General features: G+C 47.9%; 1 pseudogene; it reads right to left on the bottom strand.

Annotated features, from left to right (window-relative positions):
* Nucleotides 1-4,889: 4,889 nt before the first annotated feature.
* Nucleotides 4,890-9,663, bottom strand: LOC123139221 (uncharacterized; annotated as a pseudogene).
* Nucleotides 9,664-16,553: the final 6,890 nt, after the last annotated feature.

Genomic DNA, 16,553 nt, shown 5'->3' with positions numbered 1-16,553 from the left:
ATGCCCGATGTGGCGATGCAGGTCCTCCCACGTCGTTTTCGTTGGTGCATACGACAGATCCGAGTGGGGCGCGTCCAGTGGACATAGTTTCCAGGGCCAGCGAGTCGAGTGGCCGCGCGGACGACGGCCCCCGCGGCGGCGGACATGAACGGCGACAGTTTCTTGCGCCCCCGCCATGCCTGGGTCGCCACACACTCGCCACAGCCCCGCCACGCCCCCGCCTCGCCCCCACCATGCCGCGCGCACGCCCCAGCCACGCCCCACTCGGTGCTCACCATGCCGCCGCCATGCTCCCGCCACGCACCCGCCATGCCGATGCTTCGGTTTCTCGGTCCTGCGAGCTGGCTCGGTGAAAGCCCGGACCGGACCGACAAACTTTCGGGCCAGATTCTGCAGCTCGGACCGGCTGTTTTTTCCATCGGGCTAGGACCGAGCTGGCCCGGACCGAGCGGGCCACGAGCCGGTCCGAAAGACCGCTCGTGTCGTCCACCCTGAGTCATGGACTACATTCTTTAGCTACAGCACTTATCCTTGCCTTCCAAAAGGTGGCTAGCTAGCCCCATCAATCATCTAGTTATCATTGAGCATGTTTCAGAAACAGTGGGTGTGTATACTATGCAGGTTCTTTCTTGTTAGTTATAACTTAGGACTTGCTATGCAGAGGCCGGGCGTCACTCGTCATGTTTGTTATCCACTTGATGGTATATTTTGAGTTAATAAAGGCACCCTTCTTTATTGAAAAAATGTTATAATTAGGACTGTCTTCCGATCAAACAAATTGGTGGTTCTATTTGGAGGTTGTCGTCAGGTTAATGAAAATCGTGATCTGTAATTGTGCAAGCCCACACGAGACTGATCGATCAAGAGGCAGGCAGCAACTCACATATGTTGCTTGAAATCGTATTGCCAAGAATATTAGCACATCAACGCTATGTCATGTGCCCACTGAGTGAGCTGACATGAAATTTACAAAGTAATTCTGGCAGCCTGCAGCCGCCGTGTCTACCTAGCTAGCTAGTCAGTTCTAGACAGAGACCATCGATCAAGAGAGGAAATAAAGAAGAATTTGCTCCATCAATGGTGCCTAGGGCTGTGATCTTTTGGACCATAGTAGTCCTCATGAAACTCCGGCAACTTATGCGCCGCCGCACTAACTTCATCTGCAGCAACGTGGACGCTCCTCTTTGTCTTGCTTGTCGAGCCAGCAGATCCCTCGATGGCATTGGTCCCAATCGGTTTCTGCATTGACGACACTGACTTGCCACCGCTGCTGCTGAGTGATGCCCGCGCCTCTGCATCTAGCCGGATGGCTTCAGCCTCTGTGGCCGCCATCAGTACCAGAACCAAGATCATAGCTGCAGCCAGTGTCAAGTATCTGGAACTGCAACTCCTCATCTTGTGAGAGATCAATGTCATTGACTAGCTGGAGATTATACTTCAGTGAGTTTTAGCTCAGAAGAGGGTGTAGAGAGGAGAGGTTAGCTAGGCTAATGAAGTCGTTTGAACTGAAGCATGCATCTAACCTCGTGAGAGATGGTATATATGCATTCAGCTTTGCAACCCGTCCCGGTGTTTGCTACACTAATGTCTGTGAGGAGTGGTTTATCAACAGCATATACAAATTAAACCACTATTTCTTAGTGCAAATGTCTCTGGATCACTGCAACTAATTAACTTGAATATATAGAGACCGTCCTTGCATGCCACCCTAAATGGGAGGATGTTTCCACGAAAGTTGGGCCATGAACAATTTGGTTAAGCCACTAGTTTGTTCCTTAGTACTTAACCAAATACTACAACACTTTAAATTAACTACTAAGCACAAGAAGCTTTAGGTTCTTGTGTTTGGTTCCAGGTGCCGCACGCATTGCCCGGTCCTGGAAGGTTGGGTGCCGGTCTGTCTAGTCTAGCTAACGACGTTGGTGCATTGACAGAGGCTACGTCTTATGAAAGCGTCTACGGGGAGAAGAGAATATCATGGCAGTTATGTTGGATTAATCTGCGGACATGCTTTGGATGTACTCCCTCCGTTCCGAAATAGATGACCCAACTTTGTACTAACGTACTAAAGTTAGTACAAAGTTGGGTCATCTATTTCGGAACGGAGGGAGTAGCTTTTACGTGCTTAGAATGGTAGCTGGCTCTAGCTCTGTACATGTTCTATATTTTGTTTTCCTGGTAATCATATAGCTCCTGTTTGAACTAAATATACTTCCCTCCAATCGGAAATAAGTGGACACTTATTTCCGATCGGAGGGAGTACCAGAGAGCACAACACACACAATATACAACATGACCGTAGTATGTTATTTCTGGCTTTCTACTCCCTCCGTTTCTAAATATAAGACCTGTTATAGAGATTTCAATATGGACTACGTACGGAGCAAAATGAGTGAATCTACATTCTAAAACATGTCTATATACATCTGTATGTACCCCGTATTGAAATCTCTAAAAAATATTATATTTAGAAACGGAGGTAGTAATGATTAAGTACCAGGCGAGGGCAGGGGGGTGTTCACAAAAAGAACACTACCATGTTATTTTCTCTTCTTGTTTTTTGCCTTTGTTGCCGACCCTCTCTTGCTTTTCTGCACACATTACCTATCTTGAGAACGTCATGTACTGCATTCTTTATTGCCAACACTTATCCTTGCATTGCAAAAGGTGGCTAAGCTCAATCAATCATCTACTCCCTCCGTTCCTAAATATAAGTCTTTGTAGAAATTCCACTAGATAGACTACATACGGAGCAAAATGAATGAATCTACAGTTAAAATACATATACATACATTCGTATGTGGTTCATAGCGGAATCTTTACAAAGACTTATATTTAGGAACGGAGGAACTAGTTATCATTGAGCATGTGCGAAATAGTGGTTGTACGTAGCTTTGGATAATCTAGTGCACCGTCCTGCCCGAACGTAAAGTGTTGTAGTACACCAAAACTGTGTCTTCTCCGGCTTACAGACATGCAGAAGTGGAATTGAGCTTCATAGTTGCTAACTTGCTATAGCTATCATGATGTGATCACTGCTTCAGCTTACATGAAATTCTAGCTGCTTCGCATCTAACCTCATGAGAGATGGTATATATACATCGTCTGCGACTAAGTAGCTCTACTCCGGTTGTTCTATTTTTTGTCAGCGGTGCCTAGGACTGTGAACACTTGGAACATAATAGTCTTCGTGGAACTCCGGCAACCCATGGGCCACCGCCTTAGCATGGCTCGCAGCACCGGCGTTTCTCATCGTCTTGCCTTCTGATCCAGCAAAACTCTTAGCCACATCGTCGATTGGTTTCTGCAATCATGAACACAGGACAGTTAATTAGCATCTGCAGAAAGAATCATCCAAAGATTCAGACAACGGAACAGAAGATCAGAATCACTGCTTACATTGACCACTGAGACTTTGTGAAGTCAAACACAATGCCAACCCAAAATGCGACAACAGAGAACAACCAGGTTGGACAGAGGAATAAAGTGGGCTGGACTACAAGCATATGACGTCAGCCGACGTCAACTGAAACCAACCCTTTTACAAATAATAACCCCTGGCTAGCTCAACCAATCATCGAGTTATGATTGAGCTAGTCTGGGTGGAGGATATATACTTTAGCTCAGCCGTACGGCCGGGCACAAAGTACAGCAGTACTTGGGCGAACAACACTGCAGCATATCCGGCAACGCTTCCACTGATGAGGTTGGTATTCGCTACGAACTCGGAATGATGTCCGTAGATCAACCCCAGGCGTAGTGGTGTTGTTTGTATTTGACGCAATGTGGCTGATCTGCGTTTTGATTTTCGGTTTATGTTTTTTTTCGTCCTTGGGCGAAATGGCCGAATTTCGGAATTTCAAATTTTTTCGGCAAAATCTCGGACGAAATTGCAAAATCAAAATTTGAAAATTTGCCCAAAATTCGACCGAAATTTGGCCGAAATTCGGCCAAAATTCAAACAAAATTTGAAATAAAACAAAGCATAAACATATCAGTGCAACAACCATCAGGATGGATCGAATAAACTTCAGCAAATAAGCTCTAGGGATTAATAAAACTGCATCTGTCCAACATAACAGGCACACATTAGTTATAAAGTTGCCTCCAACATAACCCTTAACAGTCCAACTTCAACCATCACAGCGTAGTTCAGAGTTTAAATAGTCCGTTACAGCCAACAAACTTAAATGATTACACAGAAACAACAGCCCCAAAAGACAACCATCAAAGCATGACACTGAAACATCAGCTCCAAGCTTGCCTACATCCAAAAGCTTCTTGATATCCCTGGATATTCTTCACATGCCATTACTGGTTTAGAGAAAATAGAGGAAGGGTTAGGATGGAGGTAGTCTGCATGGGAATTATCTTCTGCCACTTTGTGCAACAAAAAATAAAATGGATTATCAGGAGAAGTAGCTAGTAGAACAATATTCAAATGTTATGCATGCTCATGAATGAAATAACAATTCTACTATAGCAATATAGTTTTTATTCACCAAAAAGCTTCAAGAGCAAAGGTTATGGCTCCATATACTAGAATGATGAATTTTAGTTTATAGTTTGTACTCCAGCACAACAAAACTCTAAGGATACAAAGAAAGCAACATAGACACAAACAGCCCGCTGTTGGCTTGGACTAGCCATTTTTCAATTGTCACACAGAAGGAAAATCCACGGTGAAAAATGTGAATCAAAAATCATGCATAAGCTCAAGGTATTGCAGGATAAATATAGTGGTAACATACCTATAAAACAGTAGCTCCAAGCTTGCATACATCCAAAAGCTTCTTGATATCCTTAGTTCTTCGTGTGGCATTTTTGGTTTAGAGAAAACAAAGATAGGATCAGGATGGATGTAGTTCAACATCAAAATTTTCTTTTTCCACTTTGTGCATAATCAAATAAAATGGACTAACAGAGAACATCACTACTAGGTGATCGGTAGCAATCAGAACAACACTGATAGGTGGCAATTACAATAGCAATACAAGAAGATAAGTGGCAACACTGATAAGTATAGCAACTACAACAACAATACAAGAAGATAAGTGGCAACTATAACACTACAAGGTGATAATTGACAAGTAGCAATTAGAGCAGCAGTACTGATCATTCACAGTGAGGTAAACATTAGAGCACCATAACAATTAAATATCAACCTACTTAAATAAAGAAATGCACATCAAGCTATTTGCTTCAAACATATAAAACATGAAGCTAAAATTTTGAAGCGGAGACGCCGAAAATAAGAGACTTACCAAATCTACGAGTAGAGGCTGTTCACTTCCTTGGTCTTCTTCCTAACTAGTCGTCCAGATCTACGAGCCTCCAAATTGCCAACACTTGCTGCTGTCTCCTTTTCAGCTTGTACGTGTGTCTCTTCTTCCACTTGCATTTGTGTCTCTTGCTGATCTTGTTGATCATCCTCATCATCCTCACTCACCCCATCATCATCCTCACTCTCATTATCAACATACTCATTCTCTTCATCGTCATCCTCACTCTCAGTTTCGACATACTCATTCTCCTCATCATGATTCCTCTTTCTTTTCTTCTTATTACCTTTTGTACCAACATAAGAATCCTTCCTGCTTGAGTTGAGACGCCTTATTTTCTCAAAAACAGCACTGGCTGCATCAGCTCCATCCACAATTGGATCCTCTTCATCCTCATTCAGCCACTCCATTATTGGATTTGCTTCATCAAACATTGTTGTGTCCAGCAGCAGTGCACTTGGATCAACTTCATTATCTATATCTTTCTCTTGATCTTCTTCAGCATGTATCTTCAAAGTTTGAATAGTAACCAAGTAAATTATATGACATGCAAGGACAATACAAGGTTGACAAAGAAAGTAAAATGAGTTAGTTTATACCTTTAGGTTGTAGCGGACAGAAACTAGCTTGTGGAGCTTGTCATATAAAAGACGATTTCTTTGCTTTGTGTGCACCAAAGCAAAGGCGCTCCAATTCCTCTCACACCCACTTGATGAGACACATTGTGAGCAAATTCTCATTGCACACTTCTGCAATGCAGGAACATCCCCTCCAAATTGAAACCACCATTGGGCTGCAAGATATCACCAATGAAATTTTTAGAATTGCAAACCAAAAGGAGATGAAAATTCTAAAACTAAAGGACCATGTCTTACTTGGCTCCATTCTCGCCGCAGCTTCTTCTGCTAATCTGGTCCCAAACCTCCCTTGGCACTCCCTAAACTTACTTACTTCATCAATGGCTGAAAGAGCACTCCTTGGATCTAATATCTTCGCTATCGCATCTGTTAGTGAGGTAGCATAATCTGTATGGTTGCAAAGGTTGAGCTTGTAATGTGTATATGGATCAAGGACAGCAGCTGCATAAAAATAGAGCAACATGAATTAAAAACAGAAAAAAGAGAAATATAAATTTCAAAATTCCATTCATTTATGAATACCTGCAACCATAAATGTATCTTCTTCCATTGCCTCTATCCTCTTGCCCACCTTGCGCATGAAACTAAGGTACAACCTTGATGTAGGGCCTAGATGTGCTTCCATCCCTTGTATAGCGAGCATCATACTTTTCTTGAATCCAGAAAGAGTGCATTGTTTCTGTGTATCAGCATACCTCATGGCCTTATAAAGTGGCCTCAACGAACCCAATACCCACTCTAGTGTGTTCCACCAAACATTACTGGACAAACATTCTTCAGCAAACACATATCCAGGCTCATACCTCCACTGACACTCCTTCCAATCAGTCGAAACCATCCACTCCCTAAATTTATCTTTCTTCAAATGGTAACTCTCAAGGAACATGAAGACAGTCCCAAAACGGGTGGCATTTGGTCTAATTAGTTCACCACCTATGTTCTTCTTCATGTTATCATGTAGGTTATTGTGCTTATGCAAGAACCTACAGATTGTCTTGGCACTCTTGACTATCACATCAACCTCGGGAAATTTGGCTATATCTTTTAACATAAGATTGACGGTGTGGGCAGCACACGGTTGCCAAACAATATGAGAGTATTTTGGCTCTTCTATAAGGGTTTTGCAAGCTTTCTTATAGTTGGACCCATTATCGGTTACTATTTGAACAATATGTTCATGGCCTATCTCTTCTACAACCTTCTCAATCTCTCTATAGATAAAGTCTGCAAAATTATGTAAAATGCATATACCTAATTAGAACAAAGCAAGTATTTTAAGAACACAAGACAATTGTAAGACAGATCCAAGAATTGAACAAGCAAGTATTGTAGGAACATATGTAAAATGCATATATACCTAATTAGAACAAGGCATTGAGAACATAAAACAATCCTAAAACAGATCCAAGTATTCAAGAAGCAAGTATTCTAAGAACATATGTGAAATGCATGTATAGGACAAATACAAGTGTTCAAGGAGCAAGTAAAATGCGAAGAAGGGGAGGAAGAAGTAACCTGAATTCTGAGTCTGACCGGATGCATCAATGGTATTGAGGAAGAACATTCGTGTATTACAATATACCATGAAGTTTATGAGGCTCATTCCTGTTGGACCAGTCCAAGAGTCACACATAAGAGTCACACCGAAGTTTTTCCAATCTTGTTTAAATTTTTGAAGAAACGAAGTAGCTTCATCATAGTTAACCTCCAAATATTTCCCATCAATCTCCTTTGCGGTTGGTATAGGAGCAGGCCCTAATTGTTGAGTGATCTTCACAGCAGCTCGGAAGTATGGGCAATCAGCTTTACGTCCAGCAATATCATTGGCATGAAAAAACTTGGACCAAGCTAGGCCAAGTGCATCTCTTGAATTAGGATCCAAAGCACTAGTGATCTTGGGCTGCATAGATACTTTGTTGCTGGATAATTGTTTGTCAAAATAGGCAGTGATACTCCTTTTGCCAACAGAAACCCGCACATCACCCACGCCCCCCTACCAATCCTCCTTTCAACTCTGCGAGAGACATTCGGGTCACGCAAGGCCTCTCTAATATTCATCTGAATTTCTTCTTCTTCATCATCTAGTATGTTAATCACCCCTCCTTTTTGATACAACCCTTCCATAATATTTCTTTCAATTCTCAGCCTGCTATTTTGTTTGTCTCTTTTCTTCCTCCTTGATTCATCCCGACACTCTCTCATTGCATCTCTCACATTTCTTGGCACATTGGGGCAGCTCCTCACATTACCTACAATACCACCAAGGTGCTCCGCGACACGGGTTGCACCTCCACCTTTGTGCTTTAGGCTGCAGTACACACAATCAAAACCCCCATAATACGGCCATGCATGGTTCCAAGGATCACACAAGTTATTATCTTTAATTCCTGCATTGCAAAGTTACAAACAACATCACTTCAATTGAAGCTAGCAAATCAAGATCATGCTTCCATTTGCATCGTGTGAACAAGCAAAGCATAGTAATACCTTTCCAAGATTTTTGGGAATCACTTGCATTTGCATCATGGTTGCCACTACCACTCCTATTTGCATTTCCATTACCTGAAAATCACATGACAAAAGAACAACGGTCAGCTATGAAGAGTAGGTAACTAAGGTAGCCACACTTGCTTACTAGGGTGTCCCCATATGAATGATAAACAAAAACAGTACAGCCCGATCTACTAGAGTGTCACTTGCTTACTTAATGGTATTGCTGACCATTGAAATTAATCATTCGGTCAACATCTACTTACTTAAATAAACACATAACACAACTGTTTTTTATTGGACGTGCTGTAGATCTAAATAAATGATCGATTCAAACATCGGATGCTTCTTCAAATATACAAGCCAGTGGTTGGATGTGATAAAAGACAAGAATCATCTCAATAGCTCAAAACGCAAGCACACAACCCAGATTTATGGAACGATTGTATATTTGAGGATGTTAATAACAAGGTTTGTAACCCACTTTTCTTTTGGACCAAAATAAATACTACCAGATCGTGAGCATCCTTGGTGACTAAAAGCAAAATATGCATGAAAACAGATGTGAATCATACAAAATTACATGGTAATAGAGCACATCTTGCTTCTTCCATCCTTTGGCAGTCAGGCTCATTAATTGTTGGTTGCCGACTCGTCGTATTCCATGCATATGCAGTAGCAAGTAGACGGAAAATCTTTCTAATGCCAGCAGATGCAACAAGTAGAGGGTGAACCCAACTAGCAAGCAAGCAGTCCGATGCAGCAACAAGCAGGAAGCTACTCGTAGAACAATCGATCAAGCTGCTTGTAATAGCTAGCTAGCTGTGTACGTACTATTAATCAAGCTGCTTGTAATAGCTATATAGCTTTGTACAGATTGCTGCTTCAACTAGGAAGATATAAACACATCAAGAACATCTGTACCTTCCCAACCAAGAGGACGCCCTCCATGCTGCTGCCGCTGGCCCGTGCTCCTGCCTCCGTTGAACTGGTCGGCTCGCGCACCATCACCTCCGTTGCCGCAGCCGCCGAGCACCATGCCGCCGTCTTGAAGAAGCAATGGACAGGGAGTGGATGGGGTGGATGCGAGGAGACGTGGAGGGCGGCAGGAGGCTAGTGAGCGCCGGCGAGATGCGGAGGACGCGGGAGAAGCAGCGCTGGAGTGAGATGTGTCTGCTCGATGTGCAGCGGCGGCGCCGCACACGGGAGGAGCCAGAGGAAATCACGAACTAGGGTTAGGGCGATTGGTTTCGTTGTTTTATGCGACCAGAAGCGTAACAGGAAGGCTCTGGAAGCTGGGTCGGGCCAGATAAATTCAAATTGGGCTGAATTGTTCGGCCGAAAGGCCCATATGTCGGGCCCAGGCGAGACGGCCGAAATTCGCCCGAAAATTGTTTTTTTCGGCCGAAAATCAAAACGCAGGGCTGATGAACCATCTGACGAGCACAGGTACATTCCACACACAATCGCGATCAATGTTGCTTGGGCATTCAAACCATAAGTCCGTAAAATATTGTCATTTGTCAATAAGTTAATTAGTACACCAAAACTTTGTCTTCTCCAGCTTACAGAGATGCAGAAGTGGAATTGATCGCATCTAACCTCATGAGAGATGGTATATGTACATCCTCTGGGACTAACCAACTAGCTGCTCTGGGTGTTCAATTTTTTGTCAGTGGTGCCTAGGGCTGTGAACGCTTGGAACATAATAGTCTTCCTGGAACTCCGGCAACCCATGGGCTACTGACCTAGCTTCGATGGCAGTATCAGCGCTCCATGTGCTCTCGCTCGCCGATCCACCGGAACCCTTGACCGCATCATCAATTGGTTTCTGCATTGAGCAACACAAGCAGGTTAATTAGCACCTGCAGAAAGGCTCATCCAAAGATTCAGGCAACGAAACAGAAGATCAGAATCACTACTTACATTGAGCACTGGGTTGCCGCCGCCGCCGCTGCTGACTGACGCCCGGGTCTCTGAGTCTAGCCTGGTGCCTTCAGCCTCCATGGCTGACAGTACTAGAAGCACGATCACAGCTGCAGCCAGTGGCAAGTAGCTGGAAATGGAACTCCTCATCATGTCAGAGATTGATGTCACTGACTACCTAGGGGAGTCAGCTAAGAAGAGAGTGTAGAGAGAGGAGAGGCTAATCAAGTCGTTTGAGCTGAAGTATGACTAACCTCGTGAGAGATGATATATATATGACCTGCTTTTCAACCCGCACCAGTGTTTGATGCACTTATGTCTGTCATGAGTGGTTTATCTACAACATATACAAATTAAACAACTATACTTACGAGTGCAAATGTCGCTGGATCCCTACCTTTAATTAACTTTAATTAATGGAGTACGTCCTTGCATGCCACCCTAAATGGGAGGATGTTTCCACAAAAGTTGGCCCATGAACAATTTGTTTAAGCCACTAGTTTGTTCATTAGTGCTTAACCAAATGCAGCACTTTAAATTAGCTGCTAAGCACAAGAAGTTTTAGGTTTTTGTGTTTGGTCACAGGTGCCGCGAGCATTGCCCAGTCCTGGAAAGTTGGGTGCCGGTCAGTCTAGTTTAGCTAACGGCGTAGGTGCGACAGAACCCTAAACCCTAGGGTACACCTGCGTCTTCTGAAAGCTTCTACTACATGTGGGGCTATGGATAAGTTGGATTTAATGCATGGAGGGTTTCAATGTGTTTACCTTCTGAAATGAAATACATGAACAAAGAAGCATGTCGGATGCAATTGTTTTTTTTTGAAAGCAATGCCACTGGCTTTGTAGTACATGTTTTATATTTTCTTCGTGGTGATCATGTATGCCCTATAGGAACTAAGAGCACCTCTAGCTGAACTCTCAAAAAAGTTTAACTCCTCAAAAGATTCCATTTTGAGGAGGTAAGTCACAGTCGAACGGTTAACTCACGAGTTAAGTCTCAAAAGTTCACCAACTCTCAATTTTGAGCAGCGGCCACCAAGTCTCATCAAATGATTCCTTTTCACTTCTCCCGCGCACATGGCGCCTCTCCCGCCTCAGTTGCTGCAACCACCAGGCTGCTTGATTTCTCCGAGAATGGAACTGTTAGCCGCCTTCGCACTCCGGCGAACACTCCTAGAGTTTGACACCCACGCCAAGGAAGCGGCTCATAAATGAAAACCGTCATGCACTCCGCTGCGTCGTCCACGAGGACTGGCGGTAAGGTAGCGCCATTCGTGAAGGCGACCGGCCACCCTCCGGTTGCTCCAGCCATCGCCAAGAGGACAAGGAAGCTGTCATCAATGGGCAAGCCCCTCGACGAGGCAATGGCAAAGAAGAGGAAAAAGCCATCCACTCCAACACCTTCTCTTCCATCTCCGGCCAGCCCCGCTCACCTCATTCGCCAACAACTATGACCACCTCAATCACCGACAAGGATCATGCCCACCAAGTGTTCGAAACAATTTCCGAAAGGTAAAAAATAGCATTTTTATTTTTGTTGCTAAATTTTTGTGATGCAATGCGAGATGATCGTGCGACATGCTTGTCCTTGCTCATTTAGTGTAGGCGAATATGATGTTACAAGTTTCATGTATCAATTGGATGAATCACATACTCGAACTTGATGACATATATATCGATGTCTATGGCCGATGATCATGAGAGGGAGGAGGATGACCCTGAAGTGGAGGAGGTCAATGAGCCCGCTGTCGGGGAAACCAATCACCTATGGGGTCACAAGGATCCCTTCTACGTTTGGCAGGGGGTTAGTTGCACGAAGAGCAGGTCGAGCCGTTAGCACACAGGAGATTCTTATCCAGGTTCGGGCTGCAGAGATGCGTAATACCCTAGTCCTGCTTTGTCTGGTTATATGTGTGTTCTCGAGCTTTTGAACTAGCTACGATGCGTACTTTGTCCAAAAGTCCGAATCCCCTCTCTGTGCGCCTCGGGCCTCCTTTTATACACAAAGGGGTTGCCACAGCGGCACACAAGAGGTGGCAAGCTACAGTGGTACGAGCTTATCGCTCGACCAACATAGGACAAGCGCATTTAATGTGTTACCTGCGTGTCCTCTCGCTTTATTGGGGACGACAACAGAGGCCATCTCATCTTTTGCCGCTCCTCCTTGCCTCGCCAGGCGTCCGGGCCGACGAGGCATGCAGCGCCACACTGGACAACCAGCTGCTGTGTTGGTGAAATGGTAGGCTTCCACGAAGATCTGCTTGCTGCCATGCAGGCGCCTGCTTAGCTGGCATGCCTATCGTCGCACTGGAGTGGTGGCGAAACCTTGCCGGGCGCGGGTCTGGCCGCGGCCCAGCGATCGTCCCCGGCAAGGCTTGTCGGTTGCCTTGGAGTCGTCCCCGGCAAGGGTCTTGCCGGGGGTATTCGCCTTCTGATCCCACGTGGATTCGTGGGTTGCCAATCTTCGTGAGGGTCTGCATGCTACCAGGCATGTGCTCTCCAAATCTTGGTCTTAACTTTGTGGATGGTGTCTGAGCTCTCAACCCCAAGGATGGTGGCCCTATTGGTCACTTCGCAAGCTGCCCCGGCAAGGAGCTTGCGGGGGTCCTCGCAGGTCACCTCGGCAAGGCTTGTCGCCGAGTGTGGCCCTGCTCGCCTCCTGCTGCTTGTTACCTTGAACGTCTGTTTTGATATTCCTTATATCTGTCCTGCCTCCTGCCATCCTCCTCTGCTTTGCCAGGCCCTCCTGTAGACGTGGATGGGACCACCCGTGCACAAGTAAGGGCTACAGAAGTACCCACACTTTTGTAACCGACAGGAGCCACCGGGCCTGGGCCACACATATGTGCGAGGTGTAGTTGGGCCAGGCCCAAAGCAATGTGCGGGCGGGTGTGGCAGAGGCGAACGGCCATGACCTTTTCGTCAGTTGCGCTTCCCCACAACCCGCATCGAGTGCGTGACGTGGGGGTCACACGTGGGATGGGTGTGGCACGCATGCGTCACCCCGCAGTAAATGGTAAAGAGCTGGCCCGCGCCTTCCCCATAAAAAGGAAAAACCACTGGGGCACTGCTCATTTACCTTCTCTACTTCTCCCAATCGCGCAACCGCTGTTCCCCTTCTCTTCCGCAAATCCGATCCAGAGCTCCGCGCCCTTGCTCACGCCTCCACGCCTCTATCACCCCTCGATCCCCTGCTCCTCCTTAGCCGCCGTGGCGCTCAAAGCTGGCAAGGGCAAGGGAGCGGCTAATGCTACCACGGGGAAGGAGGTGCCGGAGAGTGAGCTGGTGAAGATGCGGAAGAAGCATGCCCTCTTTCCTCCGGCGATCGATGTGCTCACGCTCAAAGATCAGTTCATGTGCTTGTAGGGGAAGGAGACGATGGGGCATCCCACCACGAAGGTCATCCCCGCTCCCGTTGCCAAGCCCAACCCGGATATTTATCCTTTCTTCGTCGACTACTTCTCCTGCGGCCTCTGCCCCCCTTTCGCAGATTTCTTCAACGACATCATGCATACCTATGGCTTCCATCTCCTGGACTTCACACCAAATGCGGTGGCGTGCATGGCCCTCTTCGCCCATCTCTGTGAGGGCTTCGCTGGATTCTACCCCAGCACGACACTCTTTCGCCACTATTTCTTCCCCCGGGTCCAGCAAGGGGATGCCATCACTGGGCTCTGTTGCTTGGATCCCGAGGCCTCTGTGCAAGGGCGCATACCAGGGTGGTTTCTATAAGGAGCGGTGAGATGAATGGCGAGGCCGGTGGTGCTAGATTGTAGAGAAGGAGCCACGACATTTGTGTGAGGTCCCTCGGAGTCCGCCGGTCCACGGCGACGACTGGAGCGACCTTGACCCCGATGATGGGAAGCTCACGGTCGCCAGCACCATGATCCTTCGCCTCGTCTCTGTCGGCCTCACGTTGGAGATGGTTGGGGCCGACTTCATCCGTCGCTGCATTGCTCCTTTGCACCAGAAGGGGAGGCCAGCTTGGGATTTTAGGAACGCAACGGATATCATGAGGCTCCGCCCTGGCTTGAAATACAACTTTATGGTGATGCATCATGCGTCCGTCTGCCAGAGGCTCTTTCAGCTCAAGACTGATGAGGACGGCAACGCTGAGTGGACCGGCAAGACCGTAAAGGCCGGAAAGACTGGCCACCCATTCAGGTTGCCGGCAGGGGTGCATCCAATGAGCAATAACTCCCGTCGGTCCGAGATTGTTGCCACGATGCCTGCATTCAACACCCATGGCCTGGATCCAACCTGGGCCGAGCCAAAGGCAGAGTTGGTGCAGCAATTCTTTGACAACATGTCGGAGGACACTGTCCGTGACGAGCCAGAACTCATCCACCCCACCACCAACGAAGAGGTGGCGTACATTACCACCAGGGCGAAGGAGGCAGATCTTGCCGCGGAGGCCGGCAGTTGCGGCACCATGGAGGAGGAGGACGAAGAGGCCGAAGAGGAGCAAAGATTCCTCAAGTGGGTGGGGCCCGCCAGGGAGACTAGTGGTGCTGGCCCCGGCGCTCCTCCTGCCGCGGAGGTGGCTGGAGAGCTCGCCGGGGAGGCGCGCGAGGCGGATGAGCCCTCGGCCCCAAAGAAGAGGCACGTCTTGCAGTAGACCGGCTCTAGGAGGCCAGTCCGCCCCGCCAAGGCCACGCGGCGGAAAGGGGCTCAGGCGGAGTCCATCCGGCAAATGAGGCGCGTAGCCGCAGAGGCGCTGGAGGAGGCAGCACCGGCGTAGAGGGCCGCAGCCGCTGTCTCCTCTTTGACCAGGCGTGCCGCCGCTTCTTCCTCCTCGAAAAGACGCGCCGCTGCTTCTCCAGCGGTCGAGCGTGTAAGGACTCCGTATCCTTCCCCGGTGGGCTCCGTCCCGGCGGCCAAATACAACCTTGGGTCATTCAGCCCGAGGAAGAAGAGGAGGGCAGAAGAAGAGGAGGACGAGTATATGCACTCTGCTTCCCCCATCTATTCTCGCACTTTTTACTCGAATCACTTTATCTTGATTTGGCTTCATCGCTGCAGCGACACGGAGACGCTGGCCCAGAGGGTGAAAAGGGCCAGGGCCTCGACGAGCGTTGAGCCACCGGCAAGCACTCCTCGTGCGTCGGGGAGGATCTTCATCAGCCCGAAGTCTAGCCCCTAGGGCAGCCCCCGGCGTAAGTTTGCTACTTATTTCTTGTCAGCGGGCATTGGAGCGTGTCTTGTTGTTGATGACCTTGTCGGGATCGCAGGAGGGGAGCAGCAGGAGGAGGAGCCCCTGAGGGCTGCATCCGACACGCTGCCCCCATCTACTACACCGGCCGATGGGGCGTCCCCGGCAAGAGCACCTACTGACAAGCCCATGCGCTCAGAGGAGGAGGAGGCGGGCCCAGGTGCTGGTGACCCTGTCCCGATAACAAATGTCATCGGGGAGGGGGATGTGTCCTTCCCACTCATCGCGGGTATGTCACTCATTCCTGTTTCCTGCCATCGTCGCCTCGATTCCTTCCCTTCTCCTTGTCGTGAACTTTTCTGATTTTGGTTTTGCCTTTCTCCCTTCCTTGGCTTCAGTTCCTCCCTTGGCGGACCAGGCGGACGTCGACACCGTGATCATGAAGACCGCCAGGGATGCCGAGGTCGAAGCCACCAATATTGCTGCCGAGGAGGCGGCCACAGGGCTTGCCAGGGAGGCCAACAAGGATCCTGCCGGGGATAAGGTGGCCGAGGAGCCTGCTGGAGAATCCGGCAAGGTTGCCACTGAGGAGGCCACCACGGGGCTTGCTGGGGAGCCCGGCAAGGCCGCCACTGGAGAGGCCGCCAGGATCCTGCCAGGGAGGAGGTGGTCAATGACCAACCCTCCTCCTCCTCATCCCCTACCCCGAGCAGATACTTGAAGGTTGGCGAGGACCTCTTCGTCAGCATTCTAGGGGCGGCAGGCACCAGAACGCCAATCGACGTGGAGGTCTTTGATGAGGAGATCCTCATCGCTGCTGGGCTCCAGGTTGTTGATGAACCGAGCATCAGCAGCGGCGTCTCCAAGGAAGACCAACTCCTTCAGGCTATAGGCGCTAACTTCCACAAGCTCCAGGCTCTCCATCGGTCGGTGTTCTGGTGCCTGCCATGGACAAGGCCGAGGCGAACTCCAAGGAGCGCGTCGCCCAGATAAAATTCTGGTTTGATGAGGCTCAGGAAGATCCGAGGGCCTCACAAATCCAACTGAGCGAGCGCCAGCAGGATCT

This window comes from Triticum aestivum, chromosome 6B, assembly GCF_018294505.1.
Source record: "Triticum aestivum cultivar Chinese Spring chromosome 6B, IWGSC CS RefSeq v2.1, whole genome shotgun sequence".
In the NCBI taxonomy this organism is placed as follows: Eukaryota; Viridiplantae; Streptophyta; class Magnoliopsida; order Poales; family Poaceae; genus Triticum; species Triticum aestivum.
Note: the sequence above shows the minus strand (reverse complement) of the source record. Positions and strands in the feature narration are given on the sequence as shown.